Source organism: Heterodontus francisci, chromosome 41 (genome assembly GCF_036365525.1).
Source record: "Heterodontus francisci isolate sHetFra1 chromosome 41, sHetFra1.hap1, whole genome shotgun sequence".
Lineage (NCBI taxonomy): Eukaryota > Metazoa > Chordata > Chondrichthyes > Heterodontiformes > Heterodontidae > Heterodontus > Heterodontus francisci.
In genome coordinates this window covers 6,345,285-6,358,673 of record NC_090411.1, presented here as the reverse complement: position 1 = coordinate 6,358,673, position 13,389 = coordinate 6,345,285, and the positions used below count along the sequence as shown (strand labels likewise).

Below are 13,389 nucleotides of genomic sequence, written 5' to 3'. Positions count from 1 at the left end.
TTCCGTGCAGACCACTGCCTGATGGACCGGTGGTCAAATGTGTTTTTCCGCAGAAACTGCTCCACGAAGGATAGGTGGTACGGCGCCGCCCAACTGCACGGAGCGTTCCGCGGCAATGTGACCAGGCCCATCCTTCGCAACACCGGGGACAGATAGAACCTCAGCACGTAGTGACACTTGGAGTTTGCGTACTGGGGATCGACACATAGCTTGATGCAGCCGCACACGAAGGTGGTCATCAGGATGAGGGCCACGTTGGGTACATTTTTCCCGCCCTTGTCCAGAGATTTGAACATCGTGTCCCTCCGGACCCGGTCCATTTTAGATCCCCAGACGAAGCGGAAAATGGCTCGGGTGACTGCCACGGCGCAGGAGTGGGGTATGGGCCAGACCTGCGCCACGTAGAGCAACAACGTGAGCGCCTCGCACCTGATGACCAGGTTCTTACCCACAATGGAGAGAGACCGCTGCCCCCACATGCCCAACTTTTGTCGTACCTTGGCTACTCGCTCCTCCCATGTTTTGGTGCACGCCCCGGCCCTTCCGAACCATATCCCCAGCACCTTCAGGTAATCTGACCTGACGGTGAAGGGGACAAAGGATCGGTCAGCCCAGTTCCCAAAGAACATGGCCTCGCTCTTGCCGTGGTTAACTTTGGCTCCCGAGGCCAGTTCGAACTGGTCGCAGATGCTCATCAGTCTGCGCACGGACAGCGGATCCGAGCAGAAGACGGCGACGTCATCCATGTACAGGGAGGTTTTGACCTGAGTGCCTCCGCTGCCTGGGATTGTCACCCCTCTTATGCTCGCATCCTTCCTAATAGACTCAGCAAAGGGTTCAATACAGCAAACAAACAAGACCGGGGAAAGAGGACAGCCCTGTCTGACTCCAGATTTGATCGGAAAACTTTCAGATTCCCACCCGTTGATTGACACTGCGCTACTGATGTTTGTGTAGAGCAGTTGGATCCAATTGCAGATTCCCTCCCCAAACCCCATTTTGGAAAGCACGTCCATCATGTAGGTGTGCGATATCCTGTCAAAAGCCTTCTCCTGGTCCAGGCTGATGAGGCAGGTGTCCACCCTCCTGTCCCGTACGTAGGCGATCGTATCCCTGAGTAGCGCGAGGCTATCAGAGATCTTCCTGCCGGGTACAGTACAGGTCTGATCGGGGTGAATCACCAACTCCAGAGCAGACTTGACTCGACTGGCTATGACTTTGGACAGAATCTTGTAATCAACATTAAGCAGTGAGATGGGCCGCCAATTTCTGATTTCTGCCCTCTCCCCCTTCTGCTTGTAAATGAGGGTGATGATGCCTTTTCTCATGGATTCTGACATGCTGCCGGCCAGGAGCATACTCTCGTATACTTCCAGCAGGTCCGGGCCGACCCAGTCCCACAGGGCCGAGTACAACTCGACCGGTAAGCCGTCGCTCCCGGGGGTTTTACTCGTCTCGAAAGACTCGACGGCCTTTGTCAGCTCGTCCAGAATTAGCGGCTTGTCCAGTCTCTCCCTCCTGCTGTCATCTAGGACCTCTGTGATAGATGACAGGAAGGACTGGGAGGCTCTGCTGTCTGTGGGCTTCGCGTCATACAGCCCAGCATAAAAGGATTTGCTGATCCTTAGTATGTCGGACTGCGAAGACGTTACCGAGCCATCTTCTTCCTTCAGGCTGCTGATAACAGAGCTCTCTCTGTGTACCTTTTGGAAGAAGTAACGCGAGCACGTCTCATCCTGCTCGATGGAGCGGACTCTGGACCGGAAGATGATCTTGGAGGCCTCCTTGGCAAAGAGCGAGGCCTGCTGGCTCTTCACCTCTTGGAGGTCCTCCTTGACCTCGACCCCCATTGACTGCAACCGGAGTAGATTTTGCATAATTTTCTGGAGTCTGGACAGTTCCCTCTGTCTCTCTCTCGCCTTCTGAACACCTTTGTGGATGAAGAACCTCTTGATGTTCTCCTTTATCGCTTCCCACCAGTGAACTGGAGACTCAAAGAGGGGTTTCACGGTCCTCCAACCTTTGTAATCCCTTTTGAGTTCCTCAACGTTCTCTGGGGTCAGCAGTGTCGCATTGAGCTTCCACGTCCCTCTGCCAACCCGCTGGTCGTCCTGTAAGTGACATTCGGCCAGTAAGAGGCAGTGGTCGGAGAAGAACACCGGCTTGACGTCGGTGGATCCGACCGTGACAGCACGGGACACAAACAGGAAGTCAATCCTGGAACGGGCAGACCCGTCCGATCTTGACCATGTGTATCTGCGCTGCGCTCCGTCTGCAGGTTTGCTGAAGACGTCGTGCAGTTTGGCATCCTTAACTGTTTCTACTAGGAATCTGGACGTAGCGTCCAGTTTGCTGTCGTCACTGCCGGATCGTCCAGCCGCATCGATGATGCAGTTGAAGTCACCGCCTAGGATGACCGGCCTGGACGTCGCCAGCAGCAGTGGGAGCTGCTGGAAGACGGTCAGCCGCTCGCTGCGTTGTACCGGGGCGTACACGTTGATCAACCGGAGCGGAGCGTTGTTGTACATCACGTCTGCGACGAGGAGGCGGCCGCCCACCACCTCCTTAACTTCGGAGATGGTGAAGTTACCTCCCCGCAGCAGAATACCCAGGCCGGAGGAACGGCAGTCATTACCCCCCGACCAGATCGATGGCCCGTGGGACCACCATCGCGACCACTGCCTGTAGGTGCTGAGGTGTGGTATTCCACACTCCTGCAGAAACAGTAGGTCAGCTTTGACCTTGGCAAGGTAATCCAAGGTTGAAACACTTCGCGTAGTAGATTTAATGCTACGCACATTAATGGAAGCAATTCTTACACCCATTTTTTACTAAAAATTAGTTGTTGCTTCCCATACCATTTGTCCTCGCTAGTCCCAGTCCTTCCCCTTCGGGATGTTCCTGCATACCCATCGTATGCGCAAGCAGTTTCACGTTGGTTGGGCTCAGAAACCCCTCCTGATTTTTCATGCAGGGTTTGTGCCGCTCGGGTGACATCGGGGGGGTCTTGTAGGCAGAGAGGATTGGGTTGTCCTCAGCTGCTTCCATCTGTTCCTCCTCGAAAACATCACAGCTCCCGGTCTCCCGGAGCTCAGGTGCGCCAGACGTGTCTTTGCTCCCGGTGTCGCAGAACTGAGATGCGTTGGCCACTTCGTTACGTGTGGGGCATTGGGGTTGGGGTACGCTGGGCCCATCACAGCTTCCAGTGCCCGGGGGCTGGGATGCTTTATCATCCATCTCGGAGTTCTGCCGCCTCTTTTGAAGGGGCTGTCGTTCCAGCATTTCCCCGTCCAGTGAAGAGGAGTTGTTGCAGTCTGATTCAGAAGAGAGCCTCCTCTTGCCACTGGTTTGGGTGGTGGCTTTGGGATGTTTTTTCTTTGTGGTTTTCCTCTGGACCACTTGCCACTGACCTGTTTGTCCATCTGCTGCCTCCTCCTCCATTGATTCTGTCTGTGGGGGAGGGGTTTCCGGGCGCTGGGTAGGTGCTGGGTCGTTGGTTTCAGCCGCCTCCCCTTCTTTCTCAGGTTGAAGTTCCTCACTGCAGAGAAGGTTGCTGGTCTCCTTTCGAACAGCGGACGCCTTCGTCGAACCTTCGCCCGGCCATTCCTTGGACCTTGCCGCCAGAGCATAGCTGAGACAACGTTTGGGACAGGTCTTGTAGAGATGGCCTGCCGCACCGCACAAGTTGCAACACTTAGTCTGCTTACAGTCCTTGGTCTGATGGCCTTCCTCCTTGCAGTTTTTGCAAACAACCGTGCTGCAGTTGGCTGCCATGTGACCAGATTTGCCACAGGTGCGGCAAACTCTGGGCTGCCCAGCGTAAACCAAGAAGCCTCGACTTCCCCCGATAGCGAAGCTGGAGGGAGGGTGGATGATGGCTCCACTGGGATCTACCTTCAAGGTCACCTTGACCTGCCGCTTGCTGGTCCAGATCCCAAAGGGGTCCTTGACATCAGTGCTGCTGCCGGCCACCTCGACGTACCTGGCGAGAAAGGTGAGTACATCCACCACCGGAACATGGGGGTTGTAGAGGTGAATCGTCACCACCCGGTCCCGTTGTGACGGAAGCGTGAAGAGCGGCTCCGCTGTGAGGATCGACAGTGGCGCCCGGTCCCCTTTCTCCTTGAACGCCTTCAGGAACTTGATGCATCCCGCCACGCTCCGGAACGTCACGTCGAAGTATCCACTGCTGGGGAAATCCTGCAGGCAGAAGACGTCCGTCGCTTGAAATCCGCAGCAATCGAAGAGAATTTTCTTGATGAAGAAGGTGCGATCGACCGGTGCATCTCCTTCCTTGTCCTTCACGACCACCCGAACGGTGTTGCGCACTCCCTGGCCCGAAGCTCGAAAATTGGTTATAGCCATTTTACTCAAAGCTTCCCCAGGATCAAAAGGCAATGATCATGGTCTCTTCTCAATCAAATAAGCACTGATAAGAACAGATACTACACTTGATCTTAGCCAAAAGGCCGAGAAGCGATGGCCGTAAAACTGCGTTTGCTGCGCGCGTCAGGCCCGGCGTGCGGCCTCTACGTCAAAGTAGCCGTCGGGTGGGCGAGCCTCGGGCGAAAGAGGCGACGGCGGGCGGTCTTTGAGCCAGAGCTCCTTTTGTTGCCGGGCCTTGCAAGCAGAAAGGAAAGCACGCGTGCATGCCACGCGCAGCCATTCCTCACGCTTCTGCGCGAGGCGTTGCGCAGGAAAAAAGACGCGCGCGCGCTGGGCAGCAAAGGGCGGCCTGCAACTGCGGGGCAATCCAACAGGGGGCAGCGTAGCGCCCACGGAAAACTGCAGCAAAGTCAGCCGAGCAGCAGCGCCGTCACTATTGCGAATTCTATTTTTCAGCAGGGGTCTCGCCCCCGTGGAGGGGGGAAGCTGCACCGCTCCTGGAAACACTGCAATACCAGGTGGATGCATGGAGTGGACGGGGCAAGCCCCTGCTCCATCTCCCAGTCCTAAAAATCAATTTAATATTTGGTCCCCAGATAGGGGACGTATCAGATATTAAACTGATAAGAACAGATTTTTTTTTTTTTTTTAATTTCCAAAATATACTTTATTCATAAAAATCTGTAAAAATTACATTGCCAAACAGTTTCCAAACAGCACGAAAAAATACAAACATTGCAAAAGAGATCAGTTTCTTTCAATACTGTCATGAGTTTCTTCCCAACCCTTCCGTTTCACAATTGTCATGTCAATTACAGTTTTACATTTACAGCAATTGAGAATATTAACGATACAGTTCGAGGGGCTTCCCATGGTTCCAGCCCCTCAGTCCAGCTTGGTGGGGGAACCTTACACTGTGGTCTTTCCCCATTGAGCCTTTGCTGCGGCTGCCCCAAGCTTTAGTGCGTCCCTCAGCACGTAGTCCTGGACCTTGGAATGTGCCAGTCTGCAACATTCGGTGGTGGACAACTCTTTGCGCTGGAAGACCAGCAAGTTTCGGGCAGACCAAAGGGCGTCTTTCACCGAATTGATAGTCCTCCAGCAGCAGTTGATGTTTGTCTCGGTGTGCGTCCCTGGGAACAGCCCGTAGAGCACAGACTCCTGTGTTACAGAGCTGCTTGGGATGAACCTTGACAAAAACCACTGCATCTCTTTCCACACCTGCTTTGCAAAGGCACATTCCAGGAGGAGGTGGGCGACCGTCTCTTCCCCACCACAGCCAACGCGGGGGCACTGTGCGGAGGGGGCGAGACTTCGGGTGTGCATGAAGGATCTGACGGGGAGGGCCCTTCTCACCACCAGCCAAGCTACGTCTTGGTGCTTGTTTGAAAGTTCTGGTGATGAGGCATTCCGCCAAATGACTTTGACGGTCTGCTCGGGGAACCATCCGACAGGATCCACCGTTTCCTTTTCCCGTAGGGCCTTGAGGACATTCCGTGCAGACCACTGCCTGATGGACCGGTGGTCAAAGGTGTTTTTCCACAGAAACTGCTCCACGAAGGATAGGTGGTACGGCGCCGCCCAACTGCATGGTGCGTTCCGCGGCAATGTGACCAGGCCCATTCTTCGCAACACCGGGGACAGATAGAACCTCAGCACGTAGTGACACTTGGAGTTTGCGTACTGGGGATCGACACATAGCTTGATGCAGCCGCACACGAAGGTGGTCATCAGGATGAGGGCCACGTTGGGTACATTTTTCCCGCCCTTGTCCAGAGATTTGAACATCGTGTCCCTCCGGACCCGGTCCATTTTAGATCCCCAGACGAAGCGGAAAATGGCTCGGGTGACTGCCACGGCGCAGGAGTGGGGTATGGGCCAGACCTGCGCCACGTAGAGCAACAACGTGAGCGCCTCGCACCTGATGACCAGGTTCTTACCCACAATGGAGAGAGATCGCTGCCCCCACATGCCCAACTTTTGTCGTACCTTGGCTACTCGCTCCTCCCATGTTTTGGTGCACGCCCCGGCACTTCCGAACCAAATCCCCAGCACCTTCAGGTAATCTGACCTGACGGTGAAGGGGACAAAGGATCGGTCGGCCCAGTTCCCAAAGAACATGGCCTCGCTCTTGCCGTGGTTAACTTTGGCTCCCGAGGCCAGTTCGAACTGGTCGCAGATGCTCATCAGTCTGCGCACGGACAGCGGATCCGAGCAGAAGACGGCGACGTCATCCATGTACAGGGAGGTTTTGACCTGAGTGCCTCCGCTGCCTGGGATTGTCACCCCTCTTATGCTCGCATCCTTCCTAATAGACTCAGCAAAGGGTTCAATACAGCAAACAAACAAGACCGGGGAAAGAGGACAGCCCTGTCTGACTCCAGATTTGATCGGGAAACTTTCAGATTCCCACCCGTTGATTGACACTGCGCTACTGATGTTTGTGTAGAGCAGTTGGATCCAATTGCAGATTCCCTCCCCAAACCCCATTTTGGAAAGCACGTCCATCATGTAGGTGTGCGATATCCTGTCAAAAGCCTTCTCCTGGTCCAGGCTGATGAGGCAGGTGTCCACCCTCCTGTCCCGTACGTAGGCGATCGTATCCCTGAGTAGCGCGAGGCTATCAGAGATCTTCCTGCCGGGTACAGTACAGGTCTGATCGGGGTGAATCACCAGCTCCAGAGCAGACTTGACTCGACTGGCTATGACTTTGGACAGAATCTTGTAATCAACATTAAGCAGTGAGATGGGCCGCCAATTTCTGATTTCTACCCTCTCCCCCTTCTGCTTGTAAATGAGGGTGATGATGCCTTTTCTCATGGATTCTGACATGCTACCGGCCAGGAGCATACTCTCGTATACTTCCAGCAGGTCCGGGCCGACCCAGTCCCACAGGGCCGAGTACAACTCGACCGGTAAGCCGTCGCTCCCGGGAGTTTTACTCGCCTCGAAAGACTCGACGGCCTTTGTCAGCTCGTCCAGAGTTGCCGGCTTGTCCAGTCCCTCCCTCCTGCTGTCATCTAAGACCTCTGTGATAGATGACAGGAAGGACTGGGAGGCTCTGCTGTCTGTGGGCTTCGCGTCATACAGCCCAGCATAAAAGGATTTGCTGATCCTTAGTATGTCGGACTGCGAAGACGTTACCGAGCCATCTTCTTCCTTCAGGCTGCTGATGACAGAGCTCTCTCTGTGTACCTTTTGGAAGAAGTAACGCGAGCACGTCTCATCCTGCTCGATGGAGCGGACTCTGGACCGGAAGATGATCTTGGAGGCCTCCTTGGCAAAGAGCGAGGCCTGCTGGCTCTTCACCTCTTGGAGGTCCTCCTTGACCTCGACCCCCATTGACTGCAACCGGAGTAGATTTTGCATAATTTTCTGGAGTCGGGACAGTTCCCTCTGTCTCTCTCTCGCCTTCTGAACACCTTTGTGGATGAAGAACCTCTTGATGTTCTCCTTAATCGCTTCCCACCAGTGAACTGGAGACTCAAAGAGGGGTTTCACGGTCCTCCAACCATTGTAATCCCTTTTGAGTTCCTCAACGTTCTCTGGGGTCAGCAGTGTCGCATTGAGCTTCCACGTCCCTCTGCCAACCCGCTGGTCGTCCTGTAAGTGACAGTCGGCCAGTAAGAGGCAGTGGTCGGAGAAGAACACCGGCTTGACGTCGGTGGATCCGACCGTGACAGCACGGGACACAAACAGGAAGTCAATCCTGGAACGGGCAGACCCGTCCGATCTTGACCATGTGTATCTGCGCTGCGCTCCGTCTGCAGGTTTGCTGAAGACGTCGTGCAGTTTGGCATCCTTAACTGTTTCTACTAGGAATCTGGACGTAGCGTCCAGTTTGCTGTCGTCACTGCCGGATCGTCCAGCCGCATCGATGATGCAGTTGAAGTCACCGCCTAGGATGACCGGCCTGGACGTCGCCAGCAGCAGTGGGAGCTGCTGGAAGACGGTCAGCCGCTCGCTGCGTTGTACCGGGGCGTACACGTTGATCAACCGGAGCGGAGCGTTGTTGTACATCACGTCTGCTACGAGGAGGCGGCCGCCCACCACCTCCTTAACTTCGGAGATGGTGAAGTTACCTCCCCGCAGCAGAATACCCAGGCCGGAGGAACGGCAGTCATTACCCCCCGACCAGATCGATGGCCCGTGGGACCACCATCGCGACCACTGCCTGTAGGTGCTGAGGTGTGGTATTCCACACTCCTGCAGAAACAGTAGGTCAGCTTTGACCTTGGCAAGGTAATCCAAGGTTGAAACACATCGCGTAGTCGATTTAATGCTACGCACATTAATGGAAGCAATTCTTACACCCATTTTTTACTAAAAATTAGTTGTTGCTTCCCATACCATTTGTCCTCGCTAGTCCCAGTCCTTCCCCTTCGGGATGTTCCTGCATACCCATCGTATGCGCAAGCAGTTTCACGTTGGTTGGGCTCAGAAACCCCTCCTGATTTTTCCTGCAGGGTTTGTGCCGCTCGGGTGACATCGGGGGGGTCTTGTAGGCAGAGAGGATTGGGTTGTCCTCAGCTGCTTCCATCTGTTCCTCCTCGAAAACATCACAGCTCCCGGTCTCCCGGAGCTCAGGTGCGCCAGACGTGTCTTTGCTCCCGGTGTCCTGGAGCTGAGATGCGTTGGCCACGTCGTTACGTGTGGGGCATTGGGGTTGGGGCACGCTGGGCCCATCACAGCTTCCAGTGCCCGGGGGCTGGGATGCTTTATCATCCATCTCGGAGTTCTGCCGCCTCTTTTGAAGGGGCTGTCGTTCCAGCATTTCCCCGTCCAGTGAAGAGGAGTTGTTGCAGTCTGATTCAGAAGAGAGCCTCCTCTTGCCACTGGTTTGGGTGGTGGCTTTGGGATGTTTTTTCTTTGTGGTTCTCCTCTGGACCACTTGCCACTGACCTGTTTGTCCATCTGCTGCCTCCTCCTCCATTGATTCTGTCTGTGGGGGAGGGGTTTCCGGGCGCTGGGTAGGTGCTGGGTCGTTGGTTTCAGCCGCCTCCCCTTCCTTCTCAGGTTGAAGTTCCTCACTGCGGAGAAGGTTGTTGGTCTCCTTTCGAACAGCGGACGCCTTCGTCGAACCTTCGCCCGGCCATTCCTTGGACCTTGCCGCCTGAGCATAGCTTTGACAACGTTTGGGACAGGTCTTGTAGAGATGGCCTGCCGCACCGCACAAGTTGCAACACTTAGTCTGCTTACAGTCCTTGGTCTGATGGCCTTCCTCCTTGCAGTTCTTGCAAACAACCGTGCTGCAGTTGGCTGCCATGTGACCAGATTTGCCACAGGTGCGACAAACTCTGGGCTGCCCAGCGTAGACCAAGAAGCCTCGACTTCCCCCGATAGCGAAGCTGGAGGGAGGGTGGATGATGGCTCCACTGGGATCTACCTTCAAGGTCACCTTGACCTGCCGCTTGCTGGTCCAGATCCCAAAGGGGTCCTTGACATCAGTGCTGCTGCCGGCCACCTCGACGTACCTGGCGAGAAAGGTGAGTACATCCACCACCGGAACATGGGGGTTGTAGAGGTGAATCGTCACCACCCGGTCCCGTTGTGACGGAAGCGTGAAGAGCGGCTCCGCTGTGAGGATCGACAGTGGCGCCCGGTCCCCTTTCTCCTTGAACGCCTTCAGGAACTTGATGCATCCCGCCACGTTCCGGAACGTCACGTCGAAGTATCCACTGCTGGGGAAATCCTGCAGGCAGAAGACGTCCGTCGCTTGAAATCCGCAGCAATCGAAGAGAATTTTCTTGATGAAGAAGGTGCGATCGACCGGTGCATCTCCTTCCTTGTCCTTCACGACCACCCGAACGGTGTTGCGCACTCCCTGGCCCGAAGCTCGAAAATTGGTTATAGCCATTTTACTCAAAGCTTCCCCAAGATCAAAAAGCAATGATCATGGTCTCTTCTCAATCAAATAAGCACTGATAAGAACAGATACTGCACTTGATCTTAGCCAAAAGGCCGAGAAGCGATGGCCGTAAATCTGCATTTGCTGCGCGCGTCAGGCCCGGCGTGCGGCCTCTACGTCAAAGTAGCCGCCGGGTGGGCGAGCCTCGGGCGAAAGAGGCGACGGCGGGCTGTCTTTGAGCCAGAGCTCCTTTTGTTGCCGGGCCTTGCAAGCAGAAAGGAAAGCACGCGTGCATGCCACGCGCAGCCATTCCTCACGCTTCTGCGCGAGGCGTTGCGCAGGAAAAAAGACGCGCGCGCGCTGGGCAGCAAAGGGCGGCCTGCAACTGCGGGGCAATCCAACAGGGGGCAGCGTAGCGCCCACGGAAAACTGCAGCAAAGTCAGCCGAGCAGCAGCGCCGTCACTATTGCGAATTCTATTTTTCAGCAGGGGTCTCGCCCCCGTGGAGGGGGGAAGCTGCACCGCTCCTGGAAACACTGCAACACCAGGTGGATGCATGGAGTGGACGGGGCAAGCCCCTGCTCCATCTCCCTGTCCCAAAAATCAATTTAATATTTGGTCCCCAGATAGGGGACGTATCAGATATTAAACTGATAAGAACAGATTTTTTTTTTTTTCCAAAATATACTTTATTCATAAAAATCTGTAAAAATTACATTGCCAAACAGTTTCCAAACAGCACCAAAAAATACAAACATTGCAAGGGAGATCAGTTTCCTTCAATACTGTCATGAGTTTCTTCCCAACCCTTCCGTTTCACAATTGTCATGTCAATTACAGTTTTACATTTACAGCAATTGAGAATATTAACGAAACAGTTCGAGGGGTTTCCCATGGATCCAGCCCCTCAGTCCAGCTTGGTGGGGGAACCTTACACTGTGGTCTTTCCCCATTGAGCCTTTGCTGCGGCTGCCCCAAGCTTTAGTGCGTCCCTCAGCACGTAGTCCTGGACCTTGGAATGTGCCAGTCTGCAACATTCGGTGGTGGACAACTCTTTGCGCTGGAAGATCAGCAGGTTTCGGGCAGACCAAAGGGCGTCTTTCACCGAATTGATAGTCCTCCAGCAGCAGTTGATGTTTGTCTCGGTGTGCGTCCCTGGGAACAGCCCGTAGAGCACAGACTCCTGTGTTACAGAGCTGCTTGGGATGAACCTTGACAAAAACCACTGCATCTCTTTCCACACCTGCTTTGCAAAGGCACATTCCAGGAGGAGGTGGGCGACCGTCTCTTCCCCACCACAGCCAACGCGGGGGCACTGTGCGGAGGGGGCGAGACTTCGGGTGTTCATGAAGGATCTGACGGGGAGGGCCCTTCTCACCACCAGCCAAGCTACGTCTTGGTGCTTGTTTGAAAGTTCTGGTGATGAGGCATTCCGCCAAATGACTTTGACGGTCTGCTCGGGGAACCCTCCGACAGGATCCACCGTTTCCTTTTCCCGTAGGGCCTTGAGGACATTCCGTGCAGACCACTGCCTGATGGACCGGTGGTCAAAGGTGTTTTTCCGCAGAAACTGCTCCACGAAGGATAGGTGGTACGGCGCCGCCCAACTGCATGGTGCGTTCCGCGGCAATGTGACCAGGCCCATCCTTCGCAACACCGGGGACAGATAGAACCTCAGCACGTAGTGACACTTGGAGTTTGCGTACTGGGGATCGACACATAGCTTGATGCAGCCGCACACGAAGGTGGTCATCAGGATGAGGGCCACGTTGGGTACATTTTTCCCGCCCTTGTCCAGAGATTTGAACATCGTGTCCCTCCGGACCCGGTCCATTTTAGATCCCCAGACGAAGCGGAAAATGGCTCGGGTGACTGCCACGGCGCAGGAGTGGGGTATGGGCCAGACCTGCGCCACGTAGAGCAACAACGTGAGCGCCTCGCACCTGATGACCAGGTTCTTACCCACAATGGAGAGAGATCGCTGCCCCCACATGCCCAACTTTTGTCGTACCTTTGCTACTCGCTCCTCCCATGTTTTGGTGCACGCCCCGGCCCTTCCGAACCATATCCCCAGCACCTTCAGGTAATCTGACCTGACGGTGAAGGGGACAAAGGATCGGTCAGCCAAGTTGCCAAAGAACATGGCCTCGCTCTTGCCGTGGTTAACTTTGGCTCCCGAGGCCAGTTCGAACTGGTCGCAGATGCTCATCAGTCTGCGCACGGACAGCGGATCCGAGCAGAAGACGGCCACGTCATCCATGTACAGGGAGGTTTTGACCTGAGTGCCTCCGCTGCCTGGGATTGTCACCCCTCTTATGCTCGCATCCTTCCTAATAGACTCAGCAAAGGGTTCAATACAGCAAACAAACAAGACCGGGGACAGAGGACAGCCCTGTCTGACTCCAGATTTGATCGGGAAACTTTCAGATTCCCACCCGTTGATTGACACTGCGCTACTGATGTTTGTGTAGAGCAGTTGGATCCAATTGCAGATTCCCTCCCCAAACCCCATTTTGGAAAGCACGTCCATCATGTAGCTGTGCGATATCCTGTCAAAAGCCTTCTCCTGGTCCAGGCTGATGAGGCAGGTGTCCACCCCCCTGTCCCGTACGTAGGCGATCGTATCCCTGAGAAGCGCGAGGCTATCAGAGATCTTCCTGCCGGGTACAGTACAGGTCTGATCGGGGTGAATCACCAGCTCCAGAGCAGACTTGACTCGACTGGCTATGACTTTGGACAGAATCTTGTAATCAACATTAAGCAGTGAGATGGGCCGCCAATTTCTGATTTCTACCCTCTCCCCCTTCTGCTTGTAAATGAGGGTGATGATGCCTTTTCTCATGGATTCTGACATGCTGCCGGCCAGGAGCATACTCTCGTATACTTCCAGCAGGTCCGGGCCGACCCAGTCCCACAGGGCCGAGTACAACTCGACCGGTAAGCCGTCGCTCCCAGGAGTTTTACTCGCCTCGAAAGACTCGACGGCCTTTGTCAGCTCGTCCAGAGTTAGCGGCTTGTCCAGTCCCTCCCTCCTGCTGTCATCTAAGACCTCTGTGATAGATGACAGGAAGGACTGGGAGGCTCTGCTGTCTGTGGGCTTCGCGTCATACAACCCAGCACAAAAGGATTTGCTGATCCTTAGTATGTCGGACTGC

The 13,389-nt window shown here is 54.9% G+C and overlaps 1 non-coding gene and 3 pseudogenes across 1 annotated transcript; all 4 read right to left on the bottom strand.

The window, feature by feature from the left end:
* Positions 1 to 4,372: 4,372 nt before the first annotated feature.
* LOC137354633 (U2 spliceosomal RNA) lies at positions 4,373 to 4,481 on the bottom strand (annotated as a pseudogene).
* A 386-nt stretch (positions 4,482 to 4,867) lies between these two features.
* LOC137354299 (U2 spliceosomal RNA) lies at positions 4,868 to 5,050 on the bottom strand. Its single transcript, XR_010970353.1, has one exon. It is a non-coding gene; the product is annotated as a U2 spliceosomal RNA (small nuclear RNA).
* A 5,200-nt stretch (positions 5,051 to 10,250) lies between these two features.
* On the bottom strand, positions 10,251 to 10,359 carry LOC137354729 (U2 spliceosomal RNA; annotated as a pseudogene).
* A 386-nt stretch (positions 10,360 to 10,745) lies between these two features.
* Positions 10,746 to 10,920, bottom strand: LOC137354373 (U2 spliceosomal RNA; annotated as a pseudogene).
* Between the last annotated feature and the right edge of the window lie 2,469 nt (positions 10,921 to 13,389).